General features: G+C 40.6%; 1 protein-coding gene and 1 long non-coding RNA gene across 9 annotated transcripts in view; both read left to right on the top strand.

Annotated features, from left to right (window-relative positions):
- tctn1 (tectonic family member 1) overlaps positions 1-22267 on the top strand; it is a 1200810-nt gene that overhangs the window by 15129 nt on the left and 1163414 nt on the right. The gene's annotated exons all lie outside the window — the stretch shown is intronic.
- Positions 18-11961, top strand: LOC119129584. Its single transcript, XR_005099279.1, has 3 exons — positions 18-29; positions 772-775; positions 11811-11961. It is a non-coding gene; the product is annotated as an uncharacterized LOC119129584 (long non-coding RNA).

Raw genomic sequence — 22267 nt, 5'->3', positions numbered from 1 at the left:
GTTGGTAGCGCCAGCTGGCGGAGAGGGGGGTGCTCTGACCTGGGTGTCTTGGAGTAGTCTTGCCACTTGTTCCAGATGGAAATTGGTTCCTTGCTGCTGCTCTAGGAGGGTTTGGACAGATTGGGTCGCAGCAGCCAGAGGAGCCAAATCTTTAAGGACCTTGAGAGCTTCTACAAACTCTTGGTGGGGCTGATGGTGCTGCAGAAGCTGCTGTTGCTGCTGCCGGACGATCTTCGTTAAGGTTGCCATCTCCTCGGCGATTTTGCTAATGTCTGCGTGGGACAGGCAGTCCAGGGCAGAGGGTTCGTGCGCTGGTCGCATAGTGGTCAGTTCGTTCTGTCAAGGACAGAGACGGGGCGACCAAATACAGCACGGACCTTTATTGAACAGGGGAAAGGGGAAGTGGAACGCTGGACTGCCGGTCTGGCTGGTGTGGCTGGTGTGGCTGGTGAGGCTGAGCAGAAGAGCGCAGCGCGTAGTCGGAGGCGGGCAGGTGGTCGAGGCAGGCGGCGATCAGAACGTGGTCAAGGACAGGCGAGTAGTCAGGACAGGCAGCGAGCAAGGCGAGTTGGGTCAGAACACGAGCAAAGTCGACAACGGGAATCGTTCGGGCAGGGCACAGTGAGCAGAGCGCAGTGAGCGATGGAGTCACGGGCAGGGTAAGCAGACGAACCGACAACCACTGACTTGACTCACTGAGTTTAAATAGAGCGGGCCCAATAAGCCGTGGCAAGTGCTGGTGATCAGCTTGATTGGGGGTGTGGCTGGAAGTCAGGTGACGCAGGCACGTGACAATTGGAGGTACAGAACCCCACCAGTTTCATATGCGCATTCACCGAACCGCTCTTTAGGGAAAAATAAAATTACTTTTTCCAAATTCAAGACATCACTGTTTATTACTGGTGCATAAAATGAGCCGTGCATGAACATCACCTTGTTCAAAGAACATAATCACACAATGCATGAACTCAAAACAAAACAGTACTTGCAAATCAGTGTGACTTCTGCTGTTGCCTTTGCGAGACCAGTTCAGATATGCATCGTCACGAATTCACACGATAAATCAGGTGTGTTCGGACCTCCGCAGCGGAGGCTCTGCTGAACCCCTGAGACCGACTCACTGAACCTCTAGGGTTCGATCGAATCCAGGTTAAGAACCTCTGCTCTAGACCCTGCGGACTTCTTTTTGGCCCTCGGGATCACTAAAAGACTAGAGTTTTGCGAACAGAGGTTACGGGACGGAACGTAAGGTACAACTAGGTCGATGAGATACAAAGGCGCTAAGCCATACAGTGTTTTATAGGATAATAAAAGAACCTTGATGTTGCTTCTTAAATGGACTGGGAGCCAATGTAAGTTGGGTAATATTGGGGTAACGTGATCAAATTTTCTCGTCCGTGTGAGCAGACTCGCCACAGCATTTTGTACCAACTGTAGACTTTTAATACAGGATTTAGGAAGACCAGTGAACAATATGTTACAGTAATCAAGGAGCGACGTAATAAACGCATGTATAATAATTTCTGCATCACGAGTTGAAAGAATCAGACGAATCTTAGCAATATCACGAAGGTGAAAAAAATGCAGCTATGCTATGTAAGCTATCGTCCTAGGGGTCAATTCGACCCCATTCAATGTTCACTATTAAAAAAATTGTTGTTGACTTTTATTTTTTTTGCTTCATATTTCATGACTTTACCTAAATTGATGGGAACAACTGATCTAGCATAATTTTTTTATGATGATATTTCTTCAATGTACTGAACACATTGCACACAGTGGTCGTCCTCTGGGGTTAATTTGACCCCAAGCTGTTTTAGCTGTTAAAACTTCTCTTTCAGTGTGTGACCTAACATTCCCACAGCTGCAGGTGCCGAGTTGATACATTTGAGTTGATACATTTTATTTACTGTATTACCATATTGGCCCGAATATAAGACGACCCTGATTATAAGACGACCCCCTCTTTTTCAAGACTCAAGTTTGAAAAAATAATTTTTGAACACCAAATTTAATTTTTATACAGAAAATAATTACAGTACATCTGAAACAAATGATTATAACAATATATTCGAGAGAAAAAGCATGTTATTTTGCCTCATTAAAATCATGCAAAAAACTGTCCATCACAGTGGTCCCCAACATTTTTTGCGCCACGGACCGGTTACGTGTCAGAAATATTTTCGCGGACCGGCCTTTATGTAAATAAATAGTACCGTGTTTTCCATGCATAATGCGCCCCGTGCATAATACGCACCCTAAAAATGGCATGTCGATGCTGGAAAAAAGCCTGTACCCATGTATAATACGCACCCAAATTTTGACTCTTACTTAAGTCCGTAAACGTAAAATTATTTCAGAAAAAATACCATCTTTGGGAACAACCGGATGTTATTCTGCCGGTCAGTATCACTGCGCATGCGCTAGCAAACAAGATAGCGAAGAAATGTTTCGGATTTGTGTAGGGTACATTGTGACAGCAAACGAGCAGGTGATCGAGCAAGCGTCTGATACGAGAGCATTGTGTTCGTATGGAGCGTGTTTGAAGTGAACAGCAGAGAAGAAAGGAACAAGGCAAAGTGTTGTGAAATAAAATATTACCTGTAATACGCATTTAGGTAGAGAACTGAACTCTCGCTCTTTATATAGCTGACGTGTCTTGCGCATCCGTTCTGCGCATCTGTAATGGCGGCCTCTGTATGATATCCGGTTTGCGATGAAGATTAAAAAACAATATTTGACAATAACACACCATCAAGGATTGCACCATCGCATCAAACGATGTGTCGTCAATTATGAATTTTACTGACTAAGTGTGTTGGGCTGAATGCGATGCGCGATTGACAACAAGAAGAAAGGTGTGATTTCAAGTTTTATTTCGAGGGAGATTTTCTTCAAAAATTGTTGTACCCATGCATAATGCGCACCCCAGATTTTAGGACAATAAATTAGTTAAATTTTGCGCATTATGCATGGTAAAATACAGTACATTTATATTAATAAATAATACATTTATAATGAATATATAAATACGATGAAATAAAACGGTACAACTGGCATAAAACAAGTATAACGACAGAAAAATAAAACTGAGCTTGTTTCTCAGAAACGAGCCGGTCCCATGTAGACAATGACACCCGAAGTGGTGAAGGTTTGTCTTTTAATACAGGATGCTTGGTCTCCATGTGCCGAAGCAGTTTTGAAGGCTTCATTGCCTCGTTAGCTAGCCTGTCGCCACATATTATGCAGAGTGGGCTTGGCGTGTCAGAGGCACCTGTGGCGATAAATCCATATTTTAAGTTTTTCTTTTAAATGCAGCTTTCCTTTTCTTAGAAGTCGTAGCCTCTTTTTCTTCCGTCTCCTCATTGGGCTTTTTTCCCCCTTTTTTTTTTTTTTTTAGTTACGTTTATTCACACGCACGCACGCACGCACACACACACACACACACACACACACACACACACACACACACACACACACACACACACACACACACACACACACACACACAGATCATGTATACAGCTTGCTGGACATATCATTTTAGGCATGTGAATAGGTCTCCTGAGGAAGCTAACTAAAGCTTATGGTAGGAGCCTTCTGTGTAGAGTTAGTTGTTGGTGAGCTATCAATATAATAGACATAAACATAGGACATTTACATACATGACATTTACATACATTTAACATGCTGCGTGTAACGCAACGGACATTTAACATAACCTAACATAACATGACACTAACATGACAACGTACACTTAACATACCATAACAACATAACAATATACATTTAACATACAGTATAATTATGTGTAAGAGTTCAACAGTTGATGTTTTAGTTGATGTTTGAATATGGAGACAGATTGTGATATTTTGAGGCTTTCGCTCAGCTCATTCCAAATCTGTGGTCCCCGGCACACCACACTCATACTGGTTCTCATTCATTTGCGTTTTTTACCGACAATGAGGTGTTTGTGTCTAGTATTGTGGGTGTGCTGGGGAACACAGATGGGAATGAGCTGTTTTAATCTGTGGTTAGAGTCAGAGATGACTTGATACATTACACAAGCGTTGTGATAGTAATTGAAATCGTTGAGTCGAAGGATACGATAACGGGCAAACAGGTGACGGGTGGGTGAGTTTGGTTATGTCCAGGAGATGGTGCGAATGACCTTTTTCTGTAATATTTCCAGTTTCTTGATATGGCTGGGATAGGTGTTGCACAAAATAATATTACAATAGTTAAGATGTGGGTCAAATAAAGTTTTATATAAAGTGAGAAGGGATGAGCATGGCAGCAGGTGCCGCAGCTTGAAAAAAAGACCAACATACTTTGACAGTTTATGAGCTAGGTAGTGTTGGATTTGGTCCACAATTTAGGGAGCGCTATCTGCGCCTCACGGCAAAAGCCATTGCCAATCACCTGTTATCCAATTCACTCACTGCGTGCTCGTTTAATTTCTTCAGATTTAGGAAAATGCAAAGACACTGAAGCAGAAATTAGACTTACACAGGTTGGTTGAGTTCAATCATAATTCTTGTTAAGAAAGCTCTGTTTTCAGGAAAGTACAATACAGCGCTGGGCCCTTCAAGAGCAGAAAGTCTCCATTCAGAAAAGGCAACGTTCAAGGTTCTTTGGTCTGCTTATATTCAGTTGCTCATGCCGGTGTGGGGCGAGTTTGATGGGTGATGAGTCGTTGGGGTGGGGCGAGTTCGCAGTAGAGTTTGATTCCATGGGAGTGGGTGCTGGTATGGACGATTCGGTGTGTGTGTGGGGGCTGCCGTCTTCCATCCTGTCTTTGGGCCTTGGGGATCATCTTTGGCCGAGTCCTTGGCTGTCTCCTTCTGGCACCAGCTGGTTTTATCTCCAAGTGACCTTCCTGTAAACATTCTGCTCCATTCCTACACTGTCGCACCTCATCCATTCGTCATTCTTTCAATTTTGTCATTTTGTACGAAATTATGTGAGCTTTTGGCTGTGACATCATCGATTTATTAATGTTCCCTGACGATGCAAAGTTTGTTCTTTTGATACTCCATGTCTTTGCTTACATCATTACATTCTTAGTTTAATCATGCTTCCGCACGTATCTCTTCTTTGTTAAGCAAAATATTTCCCTCTGTGCAGAGCGTTCAGTAGTAATCGAAAAGCTGGCGTCTCACATTTAGGCGACATATGACGTTTAGTCAAAACACAAGATATAATCAAGTACTGAACGGTCAAGACGACTCTGGCCGTGTCCATGATTTAGAGAACAAACATCAGGCATGCATTACACAGTTCCTTAAGGGTCATTAAGCTATTTAGGCAACATATCAAAAGACATTTATTTTGCAGTGCACAGAAATACATATTGAATCGTGAAGTTGTAGCAACCTCTGTTATTATCTTATATTAAAGAATGTCTAGTTATGTCTGCTTTATTGGTTGACTCCATGAATATACTTGTCTGCTTATATACTTTATCCAAAGAGATGTGAGCGTATCTGTTATTGTGGCTAGGCGGGTTTTGTGTCTTTTGACCCTATTCCTTCACACCCTCTGTTGACCTCAGTTTAACTGAGGTCACCAAAAACCCATATGTGTTCGTACTCCCTCTGTCGGCCCACCACGTCCCTCTGTGGAGCCGCTTCAAGTCCCTCTGTGGGGCCGCCAATGAGTGAGAAAAATAAATATAGATAAAATTCATACCCAGACATTTGTAAAAGATGGAGAGGGGAAAGGCAATTGGCCTAGACGACATTCCAGTGACAGCATGGAACTATCAAGGAGAGATGGCAGGGGAGGTTCTTAAAAAGCGAGAAGATTCCCGAAAGAAGTGGAAGATGAAAACGAAAACGTGAGAGAAAAATACATAAACAAATAACGAAATACATCCATACATCCATACATGCACATAGACAGACAGACATCGAACGATCGCCCATTCGGTCACTCAGTCATTTGGTCAATCAATCAATCAATCAATCAATCAATCAATCAATCAATCAATCAATCAATCAATCCCGCATTCACTCACAAGTGTTAATTAATTTGTAATAGTATTGCAAGCAGTTGAAACTCTATTGGAATATGTGAATGTCCATATCTGTTCTATCAAATTCCAATCCTTCTTTGCCTTTGTATAAGGCACAGGTGTCAAACTCAAGGCCCGGGGGCCAGATGCAGCCAGGCACATCATTTTATGTGGCCCGCGAAGACAAATTGTGCTTCATATTCATGTGTCATTACTCGAATTGCAAATTGTCTTCACTTTTAATAATATTTTATTTTTAAATATTAGACCAGTTTTTATTTACTTGTCTGATTTGAAAACGAGTTACTTGTCAGTTTATTTTGTAGCTTTTACTGTATATAATATGAGGTGCTCATACATTTATTTGGGGTGACAGTCATAACGGCCCTCCAAAAGAAGCTATGACTACAATGCGGCCCGAAAATTATTATTATTATTTTTATTTTTTCTTTTTCTTTTTATTTTTATTTTTATTTTATTTTTTTTGACACCCCTGGTATAAGGGATAGCCTTTTCAAAGCATAGTCATCGTAATTTATTCAATCTGTTGTTTTACTAACATTTAATCATTGATCAATCACGTATCTTAATTCATGCCTTTCCTCCTTTGAAGCGACTATGTACTTCAAACCCAAACGCCACCATTTTATAGGGAAAAACTTTTGTTGAATCTATTTGTTTTCGACATAATACTCCTGCAGTCGTCTTAAATTTGTTCAATTTATCAATCCCTTCCGTTGTTTATCCTGCAAATGAATCACGTGAATAATGTGTTATTCAAATTTTAACGTTCATAAGTTATCCACCTGTTCTAAATTCGTTTGGAGTCTGTATGTTATTGTTCCAATTTTTTACATTTAATACTCTCCCACCTATTTGATCCTATTTTGAAAGGTCTACAATTTATTATAAGCTATTTTAAACTCTCCACACTTGTTACCAGGCTTTGGCTCCATTTCACGATGTTGTCTCCCATTCACTTCATTTCTGCCAAGCTGCTTCTTCTCCTCCGTCTCGCATGTTGAAGACTTAAAAACCATCAATTCTGAAAACACTTAAAATCTCACAATTCCCCCCTTTGTTTTTTTATTATTTTCAATTTTTTTTTTTTTTTTTTTTCCCCCTTTTGACACATTCTAAAAAATGTGGCACTATGGTTAAAAGTAAAAATAACAATTTCCATGGTAACATACCCATCGCCAGCTGGACTTCGGTGTACCTCCAGATGCCATCCTGGCCTGGAATCACCAATTCTCAGTCCCTGAAACTCGACTGGCAGCATCTCACATGGCTGTATGAACAAAAGCCATCACCCTCCTGTAGCTGTGCATGCAGCTCTCCGGACAATAAACATCCATAATACCAAGAAATAAAATTCATAATGCTAAACAAAAATAATCCACACACGGGCGCATGTCAGACGTATGAAATTGAAAACTGGAGCCTGCCGAGCCTGTCCTGAAAACGATCACATGTACAAACTCATTATGACAAGTAAGGGGTTAGTTGTTAATGCATGTTCACAGACATGACACAAAATTCTCCAAGACTGCAGTTGACAACCTGCAAAGTAAACACGAGTTTAACAAATAAAGCACAATCTGCTCCCTGGGTTGCTGTTAGAGGCTGCAATACAATTAGGTAAAACATCAAAACAAAGCAAGTCATCACAAATTCCGTCACGTACATTTTGTCACACTGTCAGGTAAGTCCAGAGTTGTTGTCATACACTGTCTTGACTCAGAGTCTTGATTGTCAATGCTGGTATAGTCACGTCTGGTCATAATCTTGAATTGGGCCTTCTCCATTGAAGTCTTTTGTTGTCAATGGTGCCCCAGAGTAATCCTAAACCCATATTTAGTCCAAAATTAGCCCCGATCAATCTTGCTTTTTCAAATCTGTAGTATCTTTATATTTTTCAGGTGAGAGGAATGTTATCCTCTGCTGTGATCACATCACCCCAACTTTGAATCATGTTAACCATTCACAATACACCAACACCACAAGCACAGACTTGACATTCATACACCATTACAGACAAACTGTCATCCCACAACACACACATAAAAACGTACAATATTAAATTGTAAAAGGAACCATCCCTACGCAAAATTTTCTCCTCAATTAAAATTTCCCTTTTTTATTTTAAATCCAAAATTAATATCTAATTGTCTGGTCTCCTGTCCTCTCATCGTTTGCCAATATGCAGCATGCTGGAACAGGATTTAACTCCCCATTTAGTTTGCTCACATCTCACACTTAGACTATTTAACACTTCGTGTTGAGCTGTAACTTCAATATTTCCACCTTCCCATATTTCTTCCACTAAACAGTTCCATTTTGCTTTCAGTTTAAATTCATCCCTCCAAATAACTACCTCTGGCAAAGAACCAAAAAATTACAGAGCACTCCCTTTTACTGTTACCTAGTTCCTTCCTTCATCTCCTCACAAGCATTACTGACCCTCCTAAAAAATAATGATACTAAAAATAATGTTTAAAAAACAATATACACAGCTTCTTCCTGCCACTTACACTATCACCTTGAAGATTATCGTTCTCATTTTTGTTGATGCCAATTCTTAGAATAAAAAGAAATGCTTACTCCTGATAATGGAGTCACGCTATATCACAAATTTTGAAACCTTCTTCCATGTTCCCCCTTTGTACCTATCAAAACCAATTAGAAATATTTTTACTGTCATGATTATCATTGTGGCCTTCACACTTATTGTTCCTGTACTTTAAATTGTCAATTTTTGTACATTCGAAGCCCTTTGAGACTTGCTTGTGGGCTATATACGTAAATAAACTTGACTTGCCTTGACTTTATTATTATTCAACTTCTTCTGCATTCTTCTGCCTCTTTTTTTTATTTATTTTTTTATTTATTCTTTTTTTTTTTTTTTTTTTTTATTTATTTATTTTTTAGCTTAACTACTTCTACAAATTCATCTGATTCACTTCATTCCACTTTTAACACTTTTAAATATTACAAATATTCATGCCAAATATTCTAAATATTTACGGTTTTCGAGAAATTTACAAATTTTAAGCCAATATTTCACCATTCAGTCTTCATGGCACATCCAACATTTCTCATTTTCTTCCACATAATTCCTCCAATTCACCTTCTTTCACTTTCCAATTCACCTTCTTCCACTTTCTAGATTAAAATTTCACATTTTCACTTTCAACATTGCGGTAAAATTTTGCAAAATTTCCTTTTTCCCTTATAATTTCTAATTAAATTATTATTATTATTATTTTTTTTTTTCTATGTCTCTCGGCTGGCCTGGGAACGCCTTGGGATCCCCCGGGATGAGCTAGATGAAGTGGCTGGGGAGAGGGAAGTCTGGGAGTCCCTCCTGAAGCTGCTGCCCCCGCGACCCGACCCCGGATAAGCGGAAGAAGATGGATGGATGGATGGATGGATTATTTTTTTTTTTTGTTTTTTTTTTTTTTTTTCACTGACTCAACCCATTTCAATTTTTGAACTGTTCATCTTATGCCTACCGATTCCAAAACTTCCCACTTTTGAAAAATTTCAAATTTTCAACTTTAAAATTCACGCCCAATTTTACAGAATTCTTTCTATATTTTCATCCATTTTCTGACCACTTCAACACGTTCCAAATTTAAACACAATCTTGTAGCATTCCCCGAATTTTTATTCAGCCTCTACGCCTTCACACGCAATTTCTACAGAAATGACAAATTCTAATTATTATTGTTAATCCTCCGTGACCCCCGTAAGGACGAGCGCACCAGTAATGGATGGATGGATGGATTGTTAATCCTAACCCCAAGTACCTATCATAAATTGCCATTTAAATCAATTGTCGCAAGGGTCATGTCACTGTAATTGTTATTTAAAAACCCTACTGTATTCTTTTTTAATTAAGTAGTGCCCTGTATTACTATTTTACTGACTATCCAGAATTCCAACTTTCTTATGGCCCCTCACTCCTTCAAACTCAAATATGCATCCTATAAATCAGTCGCAATTGATGTGTAATTAAATTCTGTCGTTTTGATAAAGGTCAATTAAGTTTAGCAATTCAGCCTTCTGTTGCCCGAATCCAAATTTTCACCGGTCCAATTATAAAATTTCATTATTTCAATTAGATTCATCATGTCTTCGAAATGCTATGTTACATATCAAAATTTATGATTCAAATGATTTAATTTCTATCGATCAATGTCCACTTTGCAAAGTTTCTGATCACGCTGTCGTATGATTTGTTATTATTAGTGCCTCTTCACTGTCCATATCGATGTATTTTGTTTTTATCCCCGTTTCAATGTCAATAAGCAGCCTTATTATTCCCTCTTTTATCAAAACTCCTCAGTTATGTCCGCCCCAGCACCCAAACACACTTCCATCCCTTTTGTCCCTCACTCCACCAACTTTGTAATGGTTCAGCAGTCTTTAGCAATGTGTCCAGTTTGACTTCATGTGCCTCGTGCAAGTCTTTAGCAGCCTCTCCTCTTAGATTCTCATGATGATGACTCAGGGCTGGATTGTCCGCCATTCTCAAATGCGTCCATCTTGTCTTTGTTCTTTCAGTCCATTTTCTTTTTGATCTGCAACTGTGTGTGTTCCACCAACTGTATGGTTCTTGTCCTGTGAAGAGCTGTGCTTGCCCCCTTCAAGCATGATAATAGTTCCCGTTGTTCTCCCAAAGGTCAAAGGTGTCTCATGACCAGGGACAGTCCTCTGTTGATTTTGAGACAGCCAGTGGAGTACGAGGACTCAGTTTAGGACTTGTGCCACACGCTAGGGCAGAACACACTGGGACACAAATTTCACAAAACTATCTTCGTGTTATCAGTCTTCCTGTGTAGAATTTGTTCCTTACACCCCAAATCTTCCTATTAACATTTTGTCTCCTATCAGTTGCGCACACTCATCATCTTACTATCAAGCCGCCCTTATCAAATGCTTTTTTTTTTTTTTTTTTTTTGAGTAATCCATCCACCCGACCCATTAACACAGCTAAACTCCTCGTTCCAGTGTTTATCATCAAATAAAGTTCCGAAATCCTTTGTATTAAACTGTAATGTAATTTAACAATCTACCAACATGGTTGTATATGCGGTGAATGTTATTGTTCAATCTATAGGTCATACAGCGCCTGTGTTCCAAATATGACACTCCTCCTTGATTTACCATCTCATATGTTATTGTTGTCAGCAGCGCTAAATGATAGTGCTTGAAAGTGAATGTCTTATCGCCCAATTTAAAACACATGCCACATTTGAGCTAGTATTTATTCATTTATTTATTTGCCATCCTCATGTTAGCTGGCATATGTCAGAATTAAAATGTAATTTTGCTTTTAATTTTAGGTCTTTCAAAATTGCTATATCCTTACTGCACCGAGATAAACTGTTAAATATATCTTTAAAAACAAACAAAAACAATCTATGCTCCTGCACAGACTCTTAAAAGTGGCACCCAAATGCCAGATTACAAATCAAACCTCCTCCTTCACTCTCACATTTTTTGATAAAACAGTCTACTTATCTAGACACTGTCATCACGTACTAAATAATGGCCTCCAAATATAATGTTGTTGCTGTGGTCCCTCAAAACATGTGACTAGAATTTGGACAATTATTAACCCCCATCAATTGATCAATTATCTCCCCACTAAATTCCTAGCCTGTTAACCTATCTGCGTAAAGAAGACATTTAGACATCATGCAGGCGATAAGAGAATAACAAGGAACACCTGAACCCTAACCCAAGAACACAAAGAAAACATAACAATAAACAAAATAAACCCAAGTACTCCAAATATTTCCTCATTAAAATTTTAGCCTTTTTGTGCAGAGCACCATTGATTTCTCATCATTGACCTAATTTTATCCTTAATTTAATCCCAATCACGAATGCCCCCTGCTTAATACTTTACTTGGTGGTCTTTTAATAAAAAGTGCCCCCTTGCAATGTCGTTTTTATTTGTTGTTGTTTTTTTTTTTTTTTTATAACTCTAAGTGATTCAAATCTTTGATTTATTCTTACATGTAACCACCTTGTATAGTCTAATGTCCTAATCGATCAATAATTCCTCCTAAATTTAACATCTGCAATCAAAATTTATGTAAATTGATCCAATTCAATAATGCCTGTTCTCTCTTACTCTCACATTTTTTATGAGGGTTGGGCACTCTCCTCGTTGGACCAGTTTCTGCCCACAACCCTCAGATTATTCTATAATTTCTGATTTTTACATTTAACAATGCAAATCTGATAAACCATTGTCTAGCACACCGTTTTCGCGCACCATTTTAACCCAATTCCATAATTTATAACAAACTGATACACAAAGACAAACATAGATAACACACGGGCCCACAACATAGACATGACAATCTTCCCAGTTGATGACAAGGGGGGGGGCAACCGAAGTGTGGAGAGCCTCGCCACCACCACGTCGCACAATGCAACCCCCCACCTCTGTCCAAAATATGCATTTGTGCCCACCTGACCGTTTGGCCCAAACTTTAGAGCCGCACCCTTTTGAAAACAAAAATGGTTACAGTTTAACCCCACCACACAATGGGATACAACCTTCATGCTAATTATATATATATTCTTTATCAAATTCTTTTTAAGCCATTTTTCTGACTCCAACTCACATGCCAAATATAAATCAACAATTTGATACAAATCAACTTATTGTTCTTCATGAACCACAAATCATCACTTCCACCCCATGAACAGCAGCACCACAACTAATCACTCACTTCTCCAGCTGCGTCGCTGTCCCATCTGACAGCCAAGCCTGCTTTCCACACAATATCATCATAGTCACACTTCAACAATTATGTAGCGACCTGGTTAACCCAGTTACCCTTCGCCCTAGACAACAATATAAGTCTCTAAGGTCGCACTATTGAGGTCGCCAGGCATCAGTCCTGCTATATCAGCGATGCCGTCCCCTTTTTTTTTTTTTTTTTTTTCACGAGTCCCCGACTCGTATTGGTGGCCTGGCCGATCCAATCGACCCTGACCTTAGGCAACAGTACAAAGTCCCTAAGCGTCTACTATTGAGGCCACTCCGGTGCCTATATGCTAGCCATTGGCATCCCACAAGTTCCACGGTGTGAGTTTCCTTCGCTGATCAGACGAAGTCCTCACCACTTTTCTCCTTTTCTTTTCCACAAAACATCACTTTTTCACCAGTTCCCATACAAGCATAAATGTAGTATATACATACAACCACAATTCCTGAACACAGAGCTAAAATTATTAATATTTAATTTTAATTTTAATTTTACTCCGCTTTCACTCCACAATATTGCTGAACTGGGAGATTTTATTGAAAAAAAAAGTTCCCCCTTTCCTTTTGTGTTGATCGGACTGCAATATTGTTGAGCAAGAGCGGAGATGGAAGAATCCTTCCTGGAGCATGCACTTTCCCTTCTGAAGAAATCACGTCGGATGGTCACCATTTGTTGGATTTGGTCCACAATTTAGGGAGCGCTATCTGCGCCTCACGGCAAAAGCCATTGCCAATCACCTGTTATCCAATTCACTCACTGCGTGCTCGTTTAATTTCTTCAGATTTAGGAAAATGCAAAGACACTGAAGCAGAAATTAGACTTACACAGGTTGGTTGAGTTCAATCATAATTCTTGTTAAGAAAGCTCTGTTTTCAGGAAAGTACAATACAGCGCTGGGCCCTTCAAGAGCGGAAAGTCTCCATTCAGAAAAGGCAACGTTCAAGGTTCTTTGGTCTGCTTATATTCAGTTGCTCATGCCGGTGTGGGGCGAGTTTGATGGGTGATGAGTCGTTGGGGTGGGGCGAGTTCGCAGTAGAGTTTGATTCCATGGGAGTGGGTGCTGGTATGGACGATTCGGTGTGTGTGTGGGGGCTGCCGTCTTCCATCCTGTCTTTGGGCCTTGGGGATCATCTTTGGCCGAGTCCTTGGCTGTCTCCTTCTGGCACCAGCTGGTTTTATCTCCAAGTGACCTTCCTGTAAACATTCTGCTCCATTCCTACACTGTCGCACCTCATCCATTCGTCATTCTTTCAATTTTGTCATTTTGTACGAAATTATGTGAGCTTTTGGCTGTGACATCATCGATTTATTAATGTTCCCTGACGATGCAAAGTTTGTTCTTTTGATACTCCATGTCTTTGCTTACATCATTACATTCTTAGTTTAATCATGCTTCCGCACGTATCTCTTCTTTGTTAAGCAAAATATTTCCCTCTGTGCAGAGCGTTCAGTAGTAATCGAAAAGCTGGCGTCTCACATTTAGGCGACATATGACGTTTAGTCAAAACACAAGATATAATCAAGTACTGAACGGTCAAGACGACTCTGGCCGTGTCCATGATTTAGAGAACAAACATCAGGCATGCATTACACAGTTCCTTAAGGGTCATTAAGCTATTTAGGCAACATATCAAAAGACATTTATTTTGCAGTGCACAGAAATACATATTGAATCGTGAAGTTGTAGCAACCTCTGTTATTATCTTATATTAAAGAATGTCTAGTTATGTCTGCTTTATTGGTTGACTCCATGAATATACTTGTCTGCTTATATACTTTATCCAAAGAGATGTGAGCGTATCTGTTATTGTGGCTAGGCGGGTTTTGTGTCTTTTGACCCTATTCCTTCAGTAGTCTATGTGACTTTTGAAATTTTAATCATCTATGTGGACCCCGAGGAATTTGGTAGAGTGGACCCTTTTAATCTCTTCACCATCTATTATTTTAGTGATAGGATTTTCCATTTTTAATTGTTGTTTGTTAGAGTGGAATAGCATATACCGTAATTTTCGGACTATAAGTCGCGTTTTTTTTCATAGTTTGGGTGGGGGGGCGACTTATAATGAGGAGCGACTTATATGTGAATCTTTTCAAAAATTTTCTAAAAAAAAAAAAAAAAAGTGAAATCACGATAAACGAACCGCAATGTAGCAAGGGATTACTGTAATTTGAATTTCAAGTGACGTCAGCAGCGCGGCGTGGCGCGGCGGTTGTTTACAAAAAGGACAAAGATTGGTCACGGGATGACGAAGATGACGAAGGGCTACCGTACTACCGGCATCATAATCGGCTTTGTTTCTAAGTGACACGGAGGACGAAGAGTTTGAAGGATTTAAGGATTTGGAGTGACACAGAAGGTTTGAAAAACTATTATGGCTTTTACTCACGCCCGGTCCTACTCTACGGAGCTCTCTTTCACCTCCATGGATAGAAGTCGGGGGCCGACGCTCGGCCGGGTGGCTGTCCGGGGACGGTGGATGGGGCTCGGTCATGGCTTTTACGCACCCCCGGTCCTATTCTATGGATCTCTCTTCCACCTCCGTGGCTGGAAGTCCACGGCGCCACATGCCTGGAAGTTTGTTTTGTTAAATAAAGAGCCGTTTACCAAACCCACGTCTTTCCTTGTACTTTGTTAACGCTACAATATAGTTATATAGTAGATCTGTGGAATAACGATGAGGCTGACGTCAGGGCGCACGCGTGGCGTTGTTGACAAAGGACGAGGAATTTGATCGATGGATTTAATGATTTAGAGTGCACAGATGGTTTGATAATATTATTGCTTATATAATAGTTATTTGATATCTAATTTCTATAGCGTTATATGGGCCTGTGGAATATTTTGAAGTGCAAGCGCCGTCAGCGGCGCGCACCCATTGTTGACAAAGGACGATCAATGGATTTAATGAATTGGAGTGACACAGATGGTTTTATAAACGTGTTATTTATGTAATAGTTTTTTTTAATAACTCTGAATGTTACGTCAGGCCCGTTCTCAGCTCTTTGTTTGTGTTTATGTCACGCTAGCATACCTATCGTTTAGCCTGTTGTTGCTCGTTCATGTCTGTTCTTGGTGTTGGATTTTGTCGAATAGATTTCCCCCAAAATGCGACTTATACTCTGGAGCGACTTATATATCTTTTTTTTCACGTTATTGTGCATTTTATGGCTAATGCGACCTATATTCCGGAGCCACTTTTAGTCCGAAAATTACGGTAATTGGTTTTCCCAATGTTGAGGGAAAGTTTATTTACTTTAAGCCAAGAGTTCACCCTCTGTAGTTCCTTGTTGAGAAGGTCGTGAAGTTCATAAATATTATTGTGTGATATAAACAGGTTGGTGTCATCTGCAAAAATTATTTTATGGAGAGTTTTAGAGGAATTAACCAAGTCGTTTATATAGATGATGAAGAGCATCGGGTCAAGAATAGAGCCTTGTGGGACCCCACACTTGATGCATTTCTGTGGCGACTTAGTGTTATTAATGTTGACATGTTGTTGTCTCTGAGTAAGATAACTTTTGAACCAGTTATCGAGGAGTATGTTCCGATCAATGGTTTCAAAGGCCTTTGATAGTTTCAGAAATACACCAATACCATAGTCCCCTTGTTCTAAGGTGTCGTTAACTTTTTCAAGTAGATCCAGGATAGCCATACAGGTGGTGTGTTTCTTCCTGAAACCGTATTGGGATAATGTTTAGTTTGTTGAGGTAATTGATTAATCTATTGTAGACGATTCTCTCCAATATTTTGGAGAGGGTGGGTAGTATAGCTATGGTCCGGTAATTGGTCTTACCATTTTTGTCACCAGATTTGTGTATAGGGATGACTTTTGCAAATTTTGTCCTTTCGGGAACAATGCCTGTGGATAGGGAGAGGTTGAGACAGTGGGCAAGTGGGTCAGCAATTACATTTGCTATAGATTTTAAAATTCTGCTGTCATCCTCACCAGCTGAGTTGGAGGTCTTCACGGACTTTATGATGTATAGAATTTCATTTTGTCTGTTGGTTTCAGGACGAAAGAGTGTGGGTAAATACCCGTCAGGTAATGTTGATACGAAGCTCCCTGTCGTTGGCTGATCTTACTTGATAAATTCTCACCTATGGATATAAAGTAGTCATTGAATTCATTAGCGAGGTCAATGTTGCTGTTAGTAAAGAAGTCGGGGAGCGTAGTTTGTTTATGATTGATTGAATATTTATTGATCCCCAGGGGTGGGGAAATTCAGGCCCCAGCAGTACCCATACCACAGAGTGGGTATACAAAGACACACAGATGGCATGAGCGCAACTCAATAGGCTCTCTCATAAGGCTGCCACACAACGGCGCCACAAAGAAAGCCAGAAAGTGCACAAGATAAAAGCCATCAAAGCAAAACAAAGCTAAAAGACAAAGGAAAAAAAGTAACAGCGGCCAACCAGCACCCCTCAATACAGGAGAACACCCCAAAACACACAAAATAGCCTCCACGGGGTCCATAGACAGGTGTAAGGGCAGTCCAGTTCAACGGCGCCCAATGGACCGTGGTCGTGAATCGGTGAAAACATCACAAAGCAGGCAAACGTGTGAGCAGCGTCCTGGGCACCCAGTCGGGGCACGTGCAGATGGTCACCACGGGGCTAGCATGGCGAAAGTCGTTGGTTCCGACGAGCACGAGGGAGCGGACTCCCCACAGGGGTTGCGGCTGCAAGGCCAAGGCGAGGGACCCGGTCATCACTGGCCGGATAAGCAGGAAGCCGTCGTAGAGTTACACCGGTCTCGACCGATGATCCCGGTCCCAGGAAGAAAAGAAAATAAATAAAAATATCCGATCCGAAGAGACACCGAGGTGCGGTAGAAGGCACCAGCTTCGCCGAATGGACAAAAACACAGAAAGAAAAAGGAGAAAAGAAGGAAATAAAGAGGAAAAGAGAGAACACTGCTGGGAGGCAGCCACTCACGGCGCCATACCAAGAAGAAGGCGTCTGTTTAGGACATTGTTTAATATGTGCCAAGATTTTTTGAGTCACCCTGCGCATCTTGCAAGAGTTTGCTATAATGGTTGGCTTTACTTATCCTTAAGAAATGTGTAAGTTTATTTTTGTTGGCGGTATATTTATTTTTATTTTCAATTGTTGTCTGTCTTAAATATCTTTTGTATAGTTTATTTTTGTGCTTAATGGAATTAGAGAGCCCTTGGGTTACCCAGGATTTAGTTTCCCTCTTGCCGCATGTGACAGTCTTGACAGGGATGGTATTTAATATTGCATCACTGATTGCCAGGACCAGGCTGTCATATGCCGTGTTTGGATCATTGCACAGATAAACATTGTCCCAGTCTTTGGCGTGGAGCTCGGTGTGTAATTGCTGTAGTGTACTCTCGTTTATGACTCTAGTTTGCACTATATGTTGTAGTGTAGGACACTTGAGAGCAAGATTAAAAAACATTACTATAGGAAGGTGGTCAGAGATATCAGAGAAGAGCATACCAGGGTCAAGTTTGTTATTTTGAATGTTTGTGATGTTGTTGTCAATGATAGTTCTGGAGGAGTGGGTTACTCGTGTGGGTAATGTAATGGTAGGGAAAAAGGCTGATGAAAGAAGAGTACTAATGAAGTCATTTTTAGATATCAATATTGTAATCTCCGAGAAGGATACAGTCATTATTTGTTGTATTAATGAGCATTAGCAGCTCATCCAAGTTTGTATTAAAGGTAGATAGAGTGGAATCTGGTGGGCGGTATATCACTCCTACTATAAGTTTTCTGTTTTTACCTATAGTAACCTTAATGAAGAGGGAGTCAATAGAGCTATCATTTATGACAAGATCATCACGAACCTTCACATGCAAAGTAGAATGGACATACAAACATACGCCTCCATCTGTTCTATCTAATCTGTTCTTAAAATGTAATGTATATCCCTCTATATTTAAGGTATCTATATGACTTCTCATTAAGCCAGGTTTCACTACAGCCAATTATATTAAAGGGACTGCACTGCCTATGTCAGAGATCAGTGATACTAGTTCATCATAGTGTTTGTTTAAGCTCCTTATATTTAGATGCAAGGTTGAGAATTTATTGTTACCAATTAGGCATTTTAACTGTTCAGGAGTGTAGTTCATACAAGTTACATTATCACTAATGTCCAGATATTGATTCACATTATCTCCTTCAAAATAAAAATCATCAAAGCTCATAAGATAATAGAGTAGAACTGTAAGTTTTAGGGATCACACAAAAACATGTATACATAAACACATACAAACGTGAGCAAAGATACATAAAATAACATTGAGACAGATTTGTCCACAAGTCTCTCTGCATTATAATGAATTCTCAAACCCACAACCTAACAATGTTTAACAAAATAAATAGATAGATAAACAACTAAGGTAGTAAATCCCTGATTGTTTATAATGTTTGTAAATGTTCGAAGTACAGAAGAGAAAAAAAAGGGGGGGAATCCCTCCGTCATGGTGCAAAGAAAAATAACACAGTTCAGTTTACCGTGTTTTTCCATGCATAATGCGCAAAATGTAACTAATTTATTGTCCTAAAATCTGGGGTGCGCATTATGCATGGGTACAACAATTTTTGAAGAAAATCTCCCTCGAAATAAAACTTGAAATCACACCTTTCTTCTTGTTTGTTGTCAATCGCGCATCGCATTCAGCCATCCTGCCCAACACACTTAGTCAGTAAAATTCATAATTGACGACACTTCGTTTGATGCAATCCTTGATGGTGTGTTATTGTCAAATATTGTTTGTTTTTTAATCTCCATCGCAACCCGGATATCATACGGAGGCCGCCATTACAGATGCGCAGAACGGATGCGCAAGAAACTTCAGCTATATAAAGAGCGAGAGTTCAGTTCTCTACCTAAATGCGTATTACAGGTAATATTTTATTTCACAACACTTTGCCTTGTTCCTTTCTTCTCTGCTGTTCACTTCAAACACGCTCCATACGAACACAATGCTCTCGTATCAGACGCTTGCTCGATCACCTGCTCGTTTGCTGTCACAATGTACCCTACACAAATCCGAAACATTTCTTTGCTATCTTGTTTGCTAGCGCATGCGCAGTGATACTGACGGGCAGAATAACATCTGGTTGTTCCCAAAGATGGTCTTTTTTCTGAAATAATTTTACGTTTACGGACTTAAGTAAGAGTCAAAATTTGGGTGCGTATTATACATGGGTACAGGCTTTTTTCCAGCATCGACATGCCATTTTTAGGGTGCGTATTATGCACGTGGGCGCATTATGCATGGAAAAACACGGTATGTCAATTGAAGTCTGGTTTGCACTCATGGAAAATTAAAGGAACTGCGGACCAGAGCATACAGAGCAGCTGATGCTAACAAGTTAGCCAGTTGTCTCATTTAGAAGAGGTAGCGTAACATTGACTTATCATTATTTAGAGACTGTTTTTATGTACTTTTCCGCCTCATCGACTGAAGTTAGGTGTAGCATACCTCCCTCATTGGTTTTGATGGTGAGTCTCGCCGGGAAGAGCAGGGCGCCCGAGACACACACACTGGATGTGTGGACCGTACCGCGCCCCAGCTACAGGCTGGCCCTTTTTTATTGAATAAATGCAATGGGTGGAGTTTAGACAAATGTATAGCTTCTCTTGTTCACAGCAGTATGTTCATCTCATGATGTCAGACAAACAAGGATGTTATTGCTTAAGGCGAGCAGTATGGACCTCTCAACGATTTCATTGTTCAAACCAGGATGTCATTTTCTAAAGCGACTCATGGCTCCAGCCATATTCATCCTGAACCATGAAAAACACCATTGTTCTCTTAACATTCCATATCGGTTGGAAATTCCCGCGCACAAGGTCAAACTGCCACCTGCAGCAAAGATCTTCCATTAGAAACATAGAATCTAATGATAATATATAAGATATTTCCCAACATTCCCCCCTGTTTAACAGTAGATTCCATAGGAGAACAAAACATCAGCTATTACTTGTATATATACATGAGCATATGCATACACAACATAGTATAGCAATATCACAAAGTATGAAAGTTCACATTCTAGAGTTTATCAGAACTACAGCTCTCCATCCGGATTTGGCCATGTTCAACATCAAAACAGGGTGGGCATCAAATTATGCAAGTTGGTCACAGTCATCTTGTTCACGCCGGACTAACATGATATTCTGGACAGCAAATGCTGATGTCAACATTTTAGTAACCATGTGACGAATACAAAGTAGGATGCATCATGTAAAAATACAGAGGAATAGTAGCATGGCAATTAAAAGAACTGTAACTTTGAAGAGAAGCTGCTTCCAATTGCCGTCAAACAGCCACCAAAAGGGATGGACATCTTTGTCCGGTGTTCCATCCTGGAACATAGCTCTACGAAGGTTGGGCTTGTAGAACATACTCGATGTGGGTGTCATCTTCTCCCATGGGAAAAGACTGAGTGCCACCTTTTGTCCTGTGTTCCAATGCTTGCTTTCATCTGGTACGTCTGAGCCCCAGACACTGTCGCGGGGACTGAAGGTGGGAGCAACAGCTGCACGTGTCATTCGCTGATGATGTTCCTGAAAATGTGTCAGACTGAGGAACACAGTGTGATCTGACATATATACGGAGGCACATGTGCCATCCCATTGTCCGGGAAGGACTCCGTAGCCTCGCCGTCCACAGAGCCACCATCCTCCTTCGATGAGTGGGGATTTTCGCCTCCCACTAGGATATGTTTGAGGGCTACTGTAGCATTCGACGAGGTCTTGTCGAACGGTTGTAGACTCGTGGTGATGCAGCGTCTTGTATTTTCCACCTTTATTTGATCAACCAGATCAACCAGCTCAGTGGCCTAGTGGTAGAGTGTCCGCCCTGGGACTGGAAGGTTGTGGGTTCGAACCCCGGCCGGGTCATACCAAAGACTATAAAAATGGGACCCATTGCCTCCCTGCTTGGCACTCAGCATTAAGGGTTGGAATTGGGGGGTTAGATCACCAAATGATTCCCGGGCGCGGCACCGCTGCTGCTCACTGCTCCCCTCGGGGGTGGGTTAAATGCAGAGGACAAATTTCACCACACCCAGATGCGTGTGTGACAATCATTGGGTCTTTCTCTGTCTTTTTTTTCTTTATTTTGTTGGAAACACGGGATGTGATGGCTTTACTCTCTTCTAGAACCATCCTGTTCTGCAAGACCATTAGTCCAATAGCCTGGATCTCTCTGTTTTGTCCATCAGCGAGAGATTCACACAAAATAGAAAATACTTCAGTGTCTCTATGAAGAGTGATTGTTTTCCAACTCCGATCCAAGGAAATAGTGCATGAACGATTCAGTCTCTGACAGACCATACTTTATGGCTGCTTGGGGCATTCATACCCCAGGCGGGATCATGATGATGATGATGATAGAACTTTATTTATCCCACAGCGGGGAAATTTACATGTCACAGCAGCGTACAAGAGTGCAAGAATACAAAAGTGTA

This window comes from Syngnathus acus, chromosome 10 (genome assembly GCF_901709675.1).
Source record: "Syngnathus acus chromosome 10, fSynAcu1.2, whole genome shotgun sequence".
Taxonomy (NCBI): domain Eukaryota; kingdom Metazoa; phylum Chordata; class Actinopteri; order Syngnathiformes; family Syngnathidae; genus Syngnathus; species Syngnathus acus.
This window is presented reverse-complemented; position numbering and strand designations above follow the sequence as displayed.